Below are 16361 nucleotides of genomic sequence, written 5' to 3' on the forward strand. Positions count from 1 at the left end.
TCAATATGGTATAAACACATGCTGAAAATGTTAGGTTGGTTTTGATCATCTTCTCTTTCTAAAGCACCGGCTGTGAGGTGCTATCTGGTTATTGATCATGTTTCTTATCTGCTCTGCACAGTATGGTACGTCTGTGGTTGGTACATAATCTAAACAACACTGGCCTAATTCATCGACCTTTGAAATCTGGGTTAAAATGGCAGTAAAACAAGAAGACTGATCACACTCAAAGAAGTGTTAACTGTGTCTCACTGTCCAGTGAAATTTGAAATGAGCACAATCCAGAGAGCAAACTGGAGAGTGTAATTTATCCCAGAATAAAGAATCTTCAAATCAATGGATGAGAATCAAATTTGAACTGTAAATTTTAAGTCATTGTTTTTTTTCAGAAAGAGAAAATTGCTCATTTATTTGTTAAATAAAATAACCCAATCTCTATTAGAATTTTGCCTTCTCTTTCAGCCAAGGGATAATAAGATGACCCTTGAATAGGTCTAATAAAACGTAGATGGTTTTAATTTGAAATGAAATATTGCTAATGAAGTTTTGTGGTCTAAAACTTTTCAGACACAATTTGCCTACTACTTGGGATACACATTATTCGGTGAGCAAAAACATAAATCTTTTTACTGAATGAATTCTAAGTTCACATTTAAAAATAAAATGTGGCCATCAATCAAAAACAGAAGAAGGAAGGGTTTAAATTAAGTAGAGTCAGTAAATAAATGGGAAACTTTAATTAATAAATTCCTTCATCTTTGACTAGACCCCACTAATTGATACATATCTATTCTGACTTTTTAAATGGGATCATTCAGGGCTTATGAATGCTCCTAAAAACTTATTCTGCACATCATTACTTACCCGAACATCACTACTCTTTGATTATAAAAGTCATGATACTCAGGATGTTTTAACAATCTCTATTTGTTTATTTATTTATTTTGATACTGGGAATTGAACCCAGGGGCACTTAACCACTGAGCTATATCCGACTCTTTTTTCACTTTGAGACAGGGTCTTGCTAAGTTGCTTAGGGTCTTGCTAAGTGGCTGAGACTGACTTTAAATTTGTAATCCTCCTGCCTCAGCCTTCTGAGTCACTGGGATTACAGGTATACACCACCATGCCCAACAATAGTCTCCTTTAATAAGTTTGTTTTCAAGTTTTCTCTATTTTGATCATTTTGGAATACAATATATTTGTCTGCTTTCACACTGGATTTTCCTTAGAATAAGTTTTTAAAGGTGAAATGAATGAGTTAGATAGTATTCTTGTTGAAAACTTCAATGTATTTTACTGTGACCTTTTAGAAAGAGTACTTCAATTTGTATTTTCACATCCTTTCCCTGTCATTAGTAGTTCCCACTGTCCATTAACACTATTTTGATTTCTTTCTGTTGCTTTCTGAGCCGATAGATAAAAAAAGAAATATATTTCTTATTTGAAGTTTGCATTTGGTTATGAGAGTGAACAACTTTTCAGATTTTTGACCTTTTATACTTTTTTGTTACTTCTCTATTTGAGGTTGCTCATTTTTCCATTGAGTTGTAAAACTTTTTCTTATTTATTTCTGAAAGATTTTTACATAGGAAATATAGTCTATTTTATTATATATAAAAATATGTTTATATATAGTAGATGTGTTCTATATATCGCAAATATTCCTCTCTTTGTATTTTAATAATTACTGTTTTTTATCTCTAAGTTCGTTATACTATGTCAGAAGAAAATTGTATGTGAAACTTACTTTTTGGATTTTCTTGTTTTCTTTGTGATTTCATATGCAATGACTGTTTAATAAATATTTCTTGAATACTTAGCAAAGAAATATTTTTTCTGCTGGTTATATATTTAATATAATACAGAGAGTGAGGAGTAATTCAGTTTGTTCAAGCCTTAAACGACAATTTGAGAAAATGATGTAGAACATGCATGATTGAAAGGAACTAACATGTTCCTAAATGTTATGCTACTTAACAAATAAATAGTAGTGTGTATACTCCTTGCCAAATTAACTGATATGTTAAAGATAATTATTGTAAAATCCTAAGATCTGTTTAATATACACAATGGTTCTAAAATTTATTTAGAAAAAATATTTATTAGTGAACATTTGGAAAACATGAACCCAAATACAGATTCAATAATTTAAACATTTCAGTAAGGATGTTGAGAATAGGCAGGTAGGTGTATAAGGGTCCTGACTTATTGAGTACAGGAGACACCAGATGTTCATCATGAAAGGAAGGACTATTCAGTATGAGTTGACCATTTTGAAGTTAATATTTCATATCTCATATTTTTAAAAAAATCATCAAATCCCATAATTTAAAAATACAAAAGCATCTAGAAATAAGTAGAATGGAGTACTTACCAGACTTCTATTTTGGGAAGAAAAAGAAAGCACAAGACTGGCAAATTTAGAAACAACTGAAGCCATCATAGAGTTGAATGTCTATAGTTGATGCAAATATAATTGATATGAATAAATAGAATTTGAATAAATAAGATGTAAAGAAGTAGGAATCTGAAGGAAGGAGAGTTCATTTTGGATTACAGCAGTTTTAGGGGGCATATCAGAAGGAAAATCGGTCTCTATGGGAGGGATTAGATTGTTCAGAGTAGGACAAGCAGACAGGAGTGTGAGTGTTAGGAGACCTGGAGCTGGGAACTTGAGCTGGGAAGACATGTGCAGGGTACAATGATCAGATGGGCCTATTTCTGGAGCAGAGTGTGTTGCTAGGAAGAGCTGAGAGGTCAGATTAAGAAAGGCCTTAAGAATCAGTGTCAGAAGCGTGTACACATGATACAAAATGATTTAGAAAGTTGTTGTGGGAGGCATGAAAAAAGATGAGAAGAAACTTGTTTTATTTTTATTTTCAATTATATCCTTTCTATTGCTTATCTAATGTTTTGTCTTTTCAATATAAATCTCCAGAGAGGGAAAGCCAAAACTTTGTTCCCAACAAGATCTCTTTGTCACCTCTTGTTCTAAGTGGGGAGAATGGGATATATTCACACCATTGAAGACACCTTTAGAATCAAATGACAGTTGAGCAAGCATGTGGCATACAATTTTTGTGCCTGTCAGGACCTTCTATTTCTAATTGAATGCATTTTCAACTAATGACTTCAGTACTGTAAAGGATTATTTTGCCACATCTTGCCATTTCTTAAATAGCGAGATATTCTGAAGTGTAAGAAACCAAGGCATATCACTTGGCATGGACTTCTTGTGTTGGTAACTGTGCTCATCTCCTTTGCACTTTTGTTGGTGATTCTGGCTGAAGGTCTAGTAACTTACTCTGTACAGTTGTGCTATAATACAATAGTGAGGAATGTTGAAATCTGGGGTGGATTTTCATAGGAGGGTTTGCTAAGTTCTAGAAAGAATCAATAAAAATGTTTGACATGGATAGCTATGCAAATAAATAGAAAAATTCAACTAGTAATTTACAAGAATTTTATCATTGAATCTTTTGAACAACTGACTTGAGTAAGTACCCATCTTACATATGAGGAAACTAAGGCTTATAGAAGTTAAGTGACTTCCTGGGATCACAGAGCTGGTGAACAGCACAGCCAGCATTTGGATCCAGGCATTTCCTCCTAAATCCCAGGCTCTTAGCCACTACATCCTACTGCTTCCACCATTCCCTGTGTGTGGAGTTCTGCTTATTTGTCAAGATTCGATTAAATCTTACCTTCTCTTTGAAGACCCCTTCAATCCCTTACCTGGATTTGCTCACTATGTTCTTTAGGAGTGCAGTAAATTTTGCTTGTGTCCTTAGAGAGGTGTCATGCAAAAATTTAATTTGTCTTACACAGTTTTTTTTTTAATAAGGATTGCAAATTGCAGACTGAATTGGGTCATTTTGATTTATTGGCACAAAGACTAATTTTTTTTCTATTTTGATGCCTGTTGTGGGATGGGGCATGCAGTCTACAGTTAGTTTCTACCATTCGCTAATGTCTTAACACTTAACTAGTTCTTGAGTTTGCATTTCCTCTGCCAAACTTTTGTTTCTGAGCTCTGTGTCATGTATTTCATTTATCCTCTGCCTATTCTCCTCTGTGTTTGTCCTTCTTCACCCATTCCCCTCAAACCCCAGTAGAATTAAATTCTGGGAAGACAGATTTCTTTTCTTTTTTTTTTTTTTAACTTCTATCACTGTATGCCCCAGTGCCCTGCATATAGTTAGTATTAAATAAAGGTGACTTTTTAAATCTCTTTGATTGCACTTCTTGTTGCTTAGGATTATATCAAACTTCTATGAAAATAGAAGTTCTCTAATTACATATTTCCAAGAAAATTTTGAAAGGGCATTATTACCATTAACCTTGACATAAACCATTTTTAGATGGCTTAAATAATGCTTACAAATCATTCCTTTTGAACTATGTCTATTGCTTTTGTTTAAAAACACATAAACAAACCCTTTCTCCTCAACACAAATGTTTAAATTTAGTCAAATGTCTGATAGTAATCTCACCAAATAGCTCTTTGAGGAGCAATCTTTTTTTTTCTTTTTAACAGCACTTCATGAGTCTAGATATAGTCATAATGGCTGAGAGTCATTATTTCCTATCTGACAACATGTTATTTTCCTAATCTATAGCAACACTAACACTCCACTTGGAAAAGAATCTGCACTAATACCACTTGTTATCTGTGAATTACAAATCAAGTTCAATCTTTTAAAAGATGATGCAATTTGTCACATTTTTCTTTTTTTGGAGACAAAGTCTATGTTTTTAGTTTGAAAGTTATTAATATCATCCCAGTTCCCTTGTATCTATGTGAGCGGCAGAATCAGAAAAGATCGTATGGTTAAATTGCTTATAATAATTTGTTTGAAAAAAGCTTACTACTTACATCAATATTTACAATATTCTAACAATAATTCTCTGAAGTAGGTTTACTAAATAGATTATGGTCATAATAAAGGTATACTTGAATATAAAGCTACCTCAGTTAAACTAAATATATTTTGAATGTGTTAATTTTAATGATCATTATTTGATTCAAATTATTATTCAATTATTAGACTAAAACTGAACTTTTCAAGATATAAGGAGGACAATATATTGAAATAGAAGAAATAGAGAACATTATAGGGCCTGTGACTGAATATAGGTAGAAGGGTTTAAACAAATTTTGTATATATAATTTGGAATCAAGATTTGTTTTAAATTACTCTGTGACATCCGTTTGTAGTGTCTGGTACTACCAGTTTCATGTACTGTAAACATTTCATAAGTTGTTCCTTAAAAGATGACTTGTCTTCTGTAGGAATGTTGCAAAATTTTTAATTTTAGAATGTAATACAGAGAAATGTAAATTTGCAAGACCTAACCTTGGGCATACTTTTTAGGTTTAAATGAGACCTATTTTGCTGCACTTATGGATAGAAGTGAATCAGAATTTTTCTTCAACTCTTGGGGCAAATCATTTAAAAATATGAAATTAAAGCTGCACAATGATTGTCATGCATAGCTGGAAGCGGTAACCACTTTAGCCTTCGAAATACACTGCGATTGGTGTTCATGTGGATTACATTTTAATATTATACGGGAAGCTTAATTATAAAGGATTATTAGCAGATCATAAGAGGACTACAATGAAATGGGGTCATGCAGAGTGGAATATTATTAGCTGTCTAATCCTCAAGTCACATCTTCCTCACAGGTTACCATCTTTCTTCTGTGTGAACTGTGGACCAGGTTTTAAAGGATGATAGATTTCCCCACCCCAGACATTTTTAGCAAAAAGTCTGTTTCTGCATTGTTGTTGGTGTGAATTTTTGGTTGGTTGGTTCAGTTCCTGCGGGTAGTCTTTGACCTTGGTAACAGAACTGCATCCCATGGTTCCTCAGAAGCTACTTGACTGCATTGGCTAATCAATGTCAATTGAGAAAAGAGGAGCAGGATATAGGAAAAGCAGATCTTCATTTTATTTTTTTGGCAGAGGTAACACATGAAATAAATGAATGCATTAAAGCACATGGTTGAACTCCACATTTAAAATCTTCCTAATCTCCCAGCAAAACTGCAATTAGGTAAAGATTCAGTGCTGACTGTTAAGCTTTTCAACAGATGATAGGGGTGGTCAGGTATAAGCAACTCTGTCTTTCATAATGGAGGTGCAGCATTGTCTTAAAATAGCACTTATGTTGACTTTGTCATGTTAACTGTGGGAACTTTGGAGGAAATACATTTAGGCACTTGAAGACTATAAGTTAAGAGATAAGGCCAACAGATATGGTGAACAGTGTGCCTGAGAGGTAAATTGCATGGAGAAACTAAACATGACAGGCTTAGATAAAACACTTATTATGATTAATACCAGAAGTAGTAACAAGCTCATTTCTTTCTGCAGCCCCAGGAAACCTCACTTTTACCTGATAATGTTTATAGCTCCAACTCACTGACCTGATGCCCCAAGCTTTTTAATGGCAGGCTACTAATCTGTGAAACATCAGGACTTTAAGAATTCTTGCTTCTCTGATTTCACCTTTCTTTAGAAGATTTACAAATCATTACTGCCCAATTCCCACATCAAGAATTTAAAGAAGGTATGCCAGAAGCCCAATATTTACTGAAATGAACAAATTTACTATCATGTATTTTCCTAAATATAGTTAGCTGTCATCTGCTATTGATTCTTGTAGCATGTGCAGGAATACAGTAGATTTCACCTGACTTATTGCTTAGGGGAACAATGAGTGGATGAACTAAACCAATATTTGGAAACTTACTTTAGGCAAATATGAGAGGAAGCAAGAGATGCAAACTCATGGCAATTTAAACATTCACAGAAGACAAACTCACCTGCTTTTATTTACATCATTCATAAAGTCACTACATCTTAGAACTGTAAAATTTTGCTGTTGGTTGAAAATGCACAAGTCTTTCTATCTGACCCATTACTAAACTTTCACAATCATGACTTTTCCCCCAGCTCATTATTATTCTCAAAAGCATTGGTTTTCTAAATACCTCTATTCCTATCCAATTTTAACTGGTATTGATCTGATCTGTTTCTATCGCTTTGGCCTGCTTCTTCTAGTTGGCACCTTGGCATTGTGCATAAAAGAGAATTCTTCTTTGACAAGGTGATTTTTCAAAACAGCATAATTTCTCTAAGATGTATGTCCTACTTGCAGAAAGTTTATAGTTCCTTCAACCATTTGTCAAATAAAATATTTTTTGGACAACTCCCTTCTTTAAGACCATGAACCATTGTTTTAATATCCCACTTAAAAGGCAGTATTCAAAGTGAATATTTTGCTTTTGATGTTTTGTGATCAGCTTATAATGAAGTTCATTATTCATAAGATGGAATGCTCCTTAACCTAATGAACTTTAAATTGTACATTACATTTTTGGGTAGTTGTTTTTGGTAGACTCATACAATCAAGTAGAGAGGTCAAATAAGCCCTAAGTGTTGTTTGTTTTTCTTTTTTTCTTTCTTTTTTTTTTTTTTTTTTTGTTAAACATATATTGATGTATACTGCTGTTGAATAGGCCTCCGCTTGAGTTGCTGATTTAAAAAAAAATCTATACATAGGTAGGACCTTAAAACTCATCTCATTAGTATGGTCCAAATGTTCCAGTAACTGGAATCTTATTTAAAGTCTTCCCTCTAAATTCACTTTAATCCATAAGTCAATAGTCTTTGGCTTTAATCACACATCTATATAATCTTATTGAGTATATAAACTTCACATAACATTGGTGAATATTGTTTGCAAGTTGCATGGGAGTAAAGGAAACTTACTGATCTTTTTATAAATTGCTGTATCTTTAGCCCTTAGAAAAAACCAGATGTCCTGGCACACAGTAAGCATTGAATAAATGAATAAATGAACAAATCCATGAAAACTAATGTCATTATTGCCTAAATGTGGGAATATCAACTTGAAAATAGTGTTATAGGTAAGAGCTAAGACCTAGAAAATGGATGTGCACTAGTGGGTGTAAATTCTTCCATTTCTAATGACATCAAATTGACTTGAAAGATGGCAGCTCATAGAAATGGTTTACATCAGAAAAAGTCAAGGGGAAAATTGTAGGCATTTTCTCCCTCTTCACTCTCTTTCATCTAATCATGGCATGGAAGGGACCATCAGTCTAATTCATAATTTTCCCTGGTTCAGTCATAGTAGGAAAATTCTACATAGACAACAGGGGCTAGAGTCTTTAGAGGGGATCTTGAGGATGAAAATGATGATAGAGTTGATAGCAACAAGTTTGGATCTGTTTCCCAGGAAGAGAAGTGGTCACACATGCAAGTTCTTTAAGTTCATAAAAAAGTTAGGTTATATTTTTTTGCACATTGAGTGTGTGGATTAAATTTTATGTCCACTAAACAATTCCAGGGAAGCAGATTTAAACATGCCATGACTATCACAGTGAGCCAACCCTCAAAACTGGGTTATAACTGTGAAGAAGTCAGAGTCTTAAACTAGGGTTCAACTTTATGAAGTATTACGGATATCAACCTTAAGACGGATTGTGTGGTAAATTTATTGCAGAATCATCTTTCACCGATATAGGATTATCAAAGGATTCTTGGACTTTATCAAGGCTTCATGGTTTCACACAATAGAATATGTTCTGGACAGTTTAAACAGAAAAAGAATATATTGGAAGGATCATGACCATCTCACAGGGGCCAAGATCCTTCACATGGGGAGGTTGGAGGGTAAGTTCAAATTCTATCTCAAACCATGACAAAAATTATGGCCACTGCCCCAGAAAGAAATGGGTGACATGAATGCTACTTTACTGCAATGGGCACAACTGCAAGCACTGAAGTCCATTTTCCATTATGAACATGAGCATTCTCCCTTATGGCATGGGAGCCTTCGCTGCCATCTGTGCCTTAAAGTTGAAGCTCCCACAGAGCCTCTAGGCTCAAGGTGCTCATTCCTAAATCAGTCTTAAGAAGTTGAGTGACAGGCAGAGGCAAGATCACCCGTCTGTATTTCAGCAATAGGGAATGCTGAGATTTTCCATTTTGACTTCTACACTGGAAAAAGAGATGTAAAATCTAGAAATTTTCCCTAATCCAGAAAGACTATTTAACATATAATGAACAGACATGAACTCATGCATTCAATTCATACTTATTAAGTGACAAAATTTAACAGAAGGTCAAATTAAACCAAGGGTTAGATACTGTGCAGTTTATACTCTGGGAAGCTGAATGAGTTCTAAGATGAGAATCCTTCTGCCTATGTTTCTGCCAGTTCCATTTTGTTTTCCTGTTCCTTGTAATACTCATTTCTTTACTCACCAAATACCTATTGGGTGGCAGTTTTGTGTATATTATGTGCTAGAAGCTATCAAGACACACACACAAAATTAAATCAAATATGGATCTTACCCATGTATAAATAAACACAGTAAGTTGTACAACATGATAGTTACTTTTGTTATTCAAGTAAATAAAGCATTGTAAAAGTTGCAGTAGGTGTAGAATTATTGGAACCCATGAAGAAAATTGTGTTTGAAATGGTTTGTGAAATGCTTAGATGTAGGAGTTGGCTTCCACCTCTAACCAACAGTAAGAGGGAAAAACAGGAATGTGAAAGTGTGTTCAGTATTCAGAGGACAACAAATCATTCATTTGGCTGGATTAGAGAGTGAATGAAAAGAAGTAGCAAGAAAACAATTTGCAAAAATTGGTTGGAATCACATGAAAACTGTATCCTAGTGTGTTTAGGCTAAGGATGTTGAGTTCTATGTTGATGAAAATAAAGATGTATTGAAGCCTTTAACTAGGGGAGTGTTAAAAATAGACTTTAATCTGATAGAAGAAGATAATGGATTAGAAAATGGGTACTTTAAAGACTAGAAAAGAGTTGGAATGCGTCATGGGGAGAAAGTGTTAAGATTCACGGTTTAAGTTCTCTAAGGAATCTCCACACTACTTTCCAGAGTGGCTGTACTAATTTGTAACCCCACCAGCAATGTATGAGTGTACCTTTTTCCCCACATGCTCATCAACACCTACCTATTGTTGCTTGTATTCTTGATAATAACCATTCAAATTTGAGTGGGATGGAATCTTAGGGTAGTTTCGATTTGCATTTCTCTTATTACTAGAGATGTTGAACATTTTTTCATATATCTGTTGATTGCTTGTAGATCTTCTTCTGTGAAGTGTCTGCTCAGTTCCTTAACCCATTTATTGATTGGGTTATTTTATTCTCGGTGTAAAGTTTTTTGAGTTCTTTATAGATTCTGGAGATTAGTACTCTGTCTGAAGTGTGTCTGGCAAAGAAGTCCAAATGATCTCTCTGATAAGTGGATGATGATATATAACGGGGGTGGGAGGGAGGCAAGAATGGAGGAATGATGGATTGTATAGAGGAAAAAGAGGGGTGGGGAGGGGTGGGGGGAAGGAAAAATAACAGAATGTGAGACAAACATCATTACCCTATGTATGTGTATGATTACATAAATGGTGTGATTCTACTTCGTGTACAACCAGAGAAACAATAGTTGTACCCCATTTGTGTACAATGAATCAAAAGAAATAAATTAAAAAATGATTCACAGTTTAGGTAAGGTTGTTTAAGCTATTTAACTGTTAGGATCAGAAATAAAGAAGTGGTAAATTCCATTTCCTTGAGACACCTGTGTGCCCCCAACCTCAACTCACTGGGTGCTTAGACTTCTCTCCAATTCTGGGACCCCTGCAATGCAATAGCAGAAGGACTAACTGCTGGAGCCCAGGAAGTCACTGGGAACTGACTGGTTGGCACCTGCTCTGAACTGCTTATTAAACAGTTTGACTATTACACTTGATACATGGATTTAGGAACATTAGGTTCAAAATAGCATTTCTCCACTCTTGCCTACTTAACCTCTAAGAAGTGAAATTATCAGCAAACCAAAGCAAGGCAAGGTAGGGTTTATCAGGTACTCTGCTTTTAGAGCATGAGGCTTCTGATTCATGTCCAGAAGGCTGAGATTTTCAAACATAAATATAATGCTGATGTGTCAGCTTTGTAATTAAGATCAGGAAAATACTAATTACATTTTCTAGGCAGTCAACTCTGCTGGTAACTATAGCAGTTCAGTCATTATAACAGTAAGTAAATCTTTGTATTGCCATAATCCTTTTATCTTTGGATAGAAAACTCCAGAAGAAAAAAATTTCTACACATAGATTATTGCAATAACCACACCAATTGAAATCTAATTAGTTATATTATTTATTGCTAATTTAGTTATAATAATTATTGGAAGATACTTAAGGTTCAGTGGCTTAAAAACTAAACATAACATTTTTCCTACTTTCAGAATATCTTAAACATATTTTTTATTCTCTTTAGGCCCCAATTGTTCATGGGAAATGTGAGTGCCAAATAATTGTGGATATGTATAGGGTAAATTATGATGTTTTGATCTATGTATAGATTATTGAGATATTAAATTGAACTAATTAACATACTTATCACATCATCAGCTTATTTTTTTGTGGTGAAAGTTTTAAAAATCTATTTTAAGAGTGGGGTACTACTACTGACCAACCTGGACAACTTTATTGGGCCATCTCAGGGTAGCATCAAGCCTGTGAAGGTGGACAAGAGGTGGGGAAGCAGCGTGGCCAGGATCCACATCAAGGGTGACAAGGGAGTTACTGACAGGTTGATCAAGATGACATGGTGGGAACAAGAAACTGGCAAAGGCCAAGGTCTCACTGAACGACTTCCTGTCATACAGTGGCTGTCACCTCAGCAGTGACCGTGCTTATCACCCAGCAGAGCCATGAGGAGTTGCGGATGGTTCTAGAGGCTTAACAAGGCAGCAGCACCCAGGAGCAGTGGCAGGTTGTCGCTTCTGTCTCACTCTAGGCCACGGCATCACTGGTTACAAGGTTTCAGCTGAATCCTACAGACACTTCCAGGAAATCAAATTCATTCTTTAAAAAGACAGGGTACACTTCATCCTGGACACTGCCTTCTACAGGAACTTCGGCCTCTTCAAGAGTCAGTGGCAGTTGGTGCCCTGATTCTGAGAACCCGTGGACCCCAGAGTGGCCTTGCAGGTGCTGGCTTCCACCTGCCCAGGCTGGATCTGCTATACTGAGAGGACCCAAGGCAGCTTTATCCTCCCCTAACTCAGCAGGGCCTAGTCCCCATAGCAGGTCATGGGCTTCCTCGTCAAGGATGTCTTCACCAAGCAGCAGCACCTGACCCTTACAGAGTGTACACCACCACTGTGATGGCCTACAAAAAGAAGTCGGAAACCTCCAGACTTCTTCAGCCAGTTGCACTAGGCTTGCACCATGGATTGCATCCTCACTAGAGCAGAAGTTCTCGAGCTACTGGAAGAAGAAGGAGTCTTGCTCTCAGAGCTGGAGCTAGCTCCTTTGGATGGCCTGGCAAGCAGCATGTCTGTGGGATTCCACCAGCCACAGAGGTGCAGGCTTGCGGGGATACCTGGAGCATATGTTCCAGCTTGCAGCCAGAAAGCTCTTCTGAGTTACATGGATGAGGTCACCCACAGGCCCCTGAGGAACAAGAATTTCCAGTAGGTGTGGAGAGGGAAGGTCAGGTGCTTTTGCACTTTGCCAGGGCCTACAGCTTCCACATCATCCAGAACCTGGTGCAGAAGCTCAAATGGGATGCTGCCCCTACCACTATATGGAGGTCATGGCCTGCCTCTCAGGGATGCTTGAACAGCAGAGGCCTGCTCAAGACCCTGGAAATGCCCAGCAGGGACTTTTCTCCAGCAGGTGAACAGCACAGTCAGGGTGGAGACACCTAAGGAGGCACCAGGGGTCCAGGAGCTGTAGCAGTGCCAGCTGCTGCATGAGAGCTCAGAGAAGGCCAGTGGCCTGCAGCACACATCGTACCACTGGGTGGAGAAGGCCAGCTTGGGCCTCTCCATCAGGGGGTAGGAAGCCTTGTGGTCAGCCAGGGTCAACACCAGGACTCCCAGGAAGGCCCAGATGGTGCCCAGCAGCAAAGCCACACACTCAGACACCAGGACTTTCCCCCAGAATTCAGGATGAATCAGAAAGATGTGTTAAAACCCAGATTAAAATGGGTTGAGTCTCATTGGGATACACACAGGACGTTACTGGCCAGGAGGTGTGACCTGTGCTAACATGCCTTGGGACTAAACACTGGCTTTGCCTGTAGGGTAGGGGATGGCGAGGAAGGCTGAAGGTTTTCTAAGGTTCCAGAACCTCTTTCACTGTCCCTTCCTGGCCATGTGGGTCCCTGTGTGAGGGGCTCCAGGCCTCCTGGAGGTGCTGTCCCTGGAGTCTGGAGTCACCAGAAGCTGCAGGGTGACAGGCAGGGCTGGTCATACTGAGTATGGAGATTGACTGCAGAATAGGGCATCTGAACCCCTGGAAACCAGGGTTACCAAGTTATGAGCTTATGGTACCCCTGTGTCTTGGGTTGTGTCCCTGCACAAGGCCTCTCTGGCCATTGTATCTCCATAGCTGGGTTCCTACCAGGTTTGTCTCTGGACTAGTTTCACCTCTAATAAAGGGATGTGACCAGCAACTCCAGAAAAAAAATATGAGTAATTTTGAAAATATACAATGCATTATTCTTAACTGTGTTTACCATTATGCAATAAATCACTAAAATCAATTCCTCCAGTGTAACAGAGACATTGCAACATTAAATCAACATCTTTCTTTTTCCATCACCCCCAACATTGGTCTAGTCTGTTTTTGAGATCAACTCATTTAGATTTCATATACTCATCATATCTTACAGTGTTTGTCTTTGTGAGTCTGGCTTATTTCACTTAGATTAATGTCCTCCAGGTTCATCCCCATTGTGTAAATAGCAATTTCCTTTTTAAAGGCCATTTATTATTCCACATTTTCTTCATCTATTCATCCATTGATTGAGCACTTAGGCTGCATCCATACCTTGGCTATTGTACAGTAAACATGGTCATACTGAGTATGGAGATTGACTGCAGGATAGGGTATCTGAACCCCTGGAAACCAGGGTTACCAAGATACTTCTTTGATACAGTGATTATCCTTTGAAGATATATCCAAAAGTGGGATTACTGGTAATACTATTATTTGTTGCTTTTTTTTTTTTTTAAAGATTCCTCCTTGTTACTCTACAAATTGGCTGTACTAATTTATATTCCCACCAACAATGCTCCTTTTTCTCCACATCCTCACCTGTGTTTGTTTTCATTTACTCTTTGACAGCCATTATTACTTGGGATGAAGAGATATGTGAAGTCATCTGTACTTTGAATTTTTATTTCCCTAATGATTAGATATGTTAGCATTTTTCATAAATCTCTTGACCATTTCTATCTCTACTCTTGAGGAACGTCTTTTCAGATCATTTGCCCATCTTCTTCTAATTGGAAACAACTCTATTGAGTTGTTTGAGTTCCTTACATATTTTGAATATTAGTTTCTTGCCAGATGTATGTTGTGCAAATGTTTTTTTCCCAATCTGTATATTATTTCTTTATTATTGCTTATTTTGCTGTGTGGAAGTTTAAAGTTTGGTGAAATTCTAATTTTTGCTTTTGTTACCCATGCTTTTGGAGTCTTATCCAAGAAACAATTGCCCAGTTCAATGTTATGGATTTTTTTTTCATGTTTTCTTTAAGTAGTTTTACAGTTTCAGATCTTATGTTTGAATCTTTAATTCATTTTTAGCTAATTTTTGTGTATGGTATGAGAAAAGGATACAATCCACTTTTCTCCAGATGGACATCCAGTTTTTCCAACACCATTTACTAAAGGGACTGTCCTGTCCTTATTGTGTGTTCTTGGCATCTTTGCCAAAAATCAATTGACGATAAACACCTGGGTTTATTTCTGGGATTTCTATCCTATGCCCTTGCTCAAATTGCCTGTTTTATGCCATCACCATGCTATTTTATAATACTTCTATTTACAATACATTATAAGTTTTGTCTATTAAATTATTATAATAGATTATAACAGTTTTGTCTATATAATTTGATTAAGGAATGTGAAGCCTCCAGTTTTATTGCTTTTGCTCAAAATTGCTTTGACTGTTCAGGGTCCCTTTTCATTCTGCATTATGTCATTTACCTTTTGTAACATTTTCAGAAATAGGTACAACCATATCACTATTTATAAGTGGAAAAACTAAATCTTGGGGAAATAAACTCACTTGCCTAAGGTCCTCTCTAGTAGTAATGTCCTCTGTAGTAATCAGAGGAATCAAGATTCAAACCTAGGTAATATGTTTAGACCAGATCTGTTTTCCAATGTATCTTCTTACCTAGAGTCCAATGTAAGAAGATAGATTTGGAAAAGTCATGTTCATTTCTCCATATCTATTACACATTTTCAAGCACCATGCTTGTCACTTCTTTAAACCATCTAAGATAAAGAAGCATATTAGAAAAATGAAATTGTTAATTTTTTGCATATTCAATTATTTTTGTATCTGAAATAGAGATATTGAAAATTTCACAGGTCAACTAGAATAAAAATAAGATTTCCTAGCACTAATCTTTATTAAGCTGAATTGCCAGAAGTATAAAGTGATAAAGAGCCTTAAAATCGTTTTCATAACATTGACCTGGTTAGTAGAGTGCAATTTTGTAATAAGACCCAATAGAGGTGCAATTGATAAATACTACACGTAAACAAAGAGCAGGCAGGAAGTTTGAAGTAGTTAAAATTTTAGTCTTCTCTCTAAAACAATTATTAACATAATACAGTTAAAACAATGCAGAACCAACTTGAATGAAAGAAGGAAAAACAGCAATTCATCAATTTTTTTTGCTTATGAGTTGAAAAGGAAAATAATTTCCCTAGAAAAAGAAGATACATTGTTAGATGAAAAATAAGAAAATACTCATTAATATCACACTTCCCTAGACCGTATTAAATAGAGGAAAGCATAGTTTATTTTTCAGTGTTAAGCTGTTAATGAATTCATGCTGTGATTACTAGGTGAGCATTGTTTATGTGCCAGGAACTGTTTAGGCAATAGAGGTAGAACAACAAACAACATAGACAAAATGTTTGCCCTTTTGAAGTTTATATGAATACATATAAATGAACACAGATACATAAATCACCATCATGCCAGATGGTGTGAGTGCTATAGGGAAAATTAAAGCAGGCCAAAGGGAAAGAAAAGTAACTGCTTCAAATATACACAGGGTGGAGGGAGGAGTAGAGACCTTGAAATTCTAAGCTGACTCGTGACCATGCTATTTTTTGCTTCTGTGTCCTCACACATTCCTTGATAAGATATGTGACCAAGAACCCATCAGGATTAGTGGACAGGAGGAGTCATTTGCCTTTGGGGCATGGAATTATGTGATCTCACAGTTATTATGTCACTAACACTGTCAGA

General features: G+C 36.3%; 1 pseudogene; it reads left to right on the plus strand.

Moving 5' to 3' along the window:
- Window positions 1-8662: 8662 nt before the first annotated feature.
- Window positions 8663-12922, plus strand: LOC124994181 (cytosolic iron-sulfur assembly component 3-like; annotated as a pseudogene).
- Window positions 12923-16361: the final 3439 nt, after the last annotated feature.

This window comes from Sciurus carolinensis, chromosome 10, assembly GCF_902686445.1.
Source record: "Sciurus carolinensis chromosome 10, mSciCar1.2, whole genome shotgun sequence".
Lineage (NCBI taxonomy): Eukaryota > Metazoa > Chordata > Mammalia > Rodentia > Sciuridae > Sciurus > Sciurus carolinensis.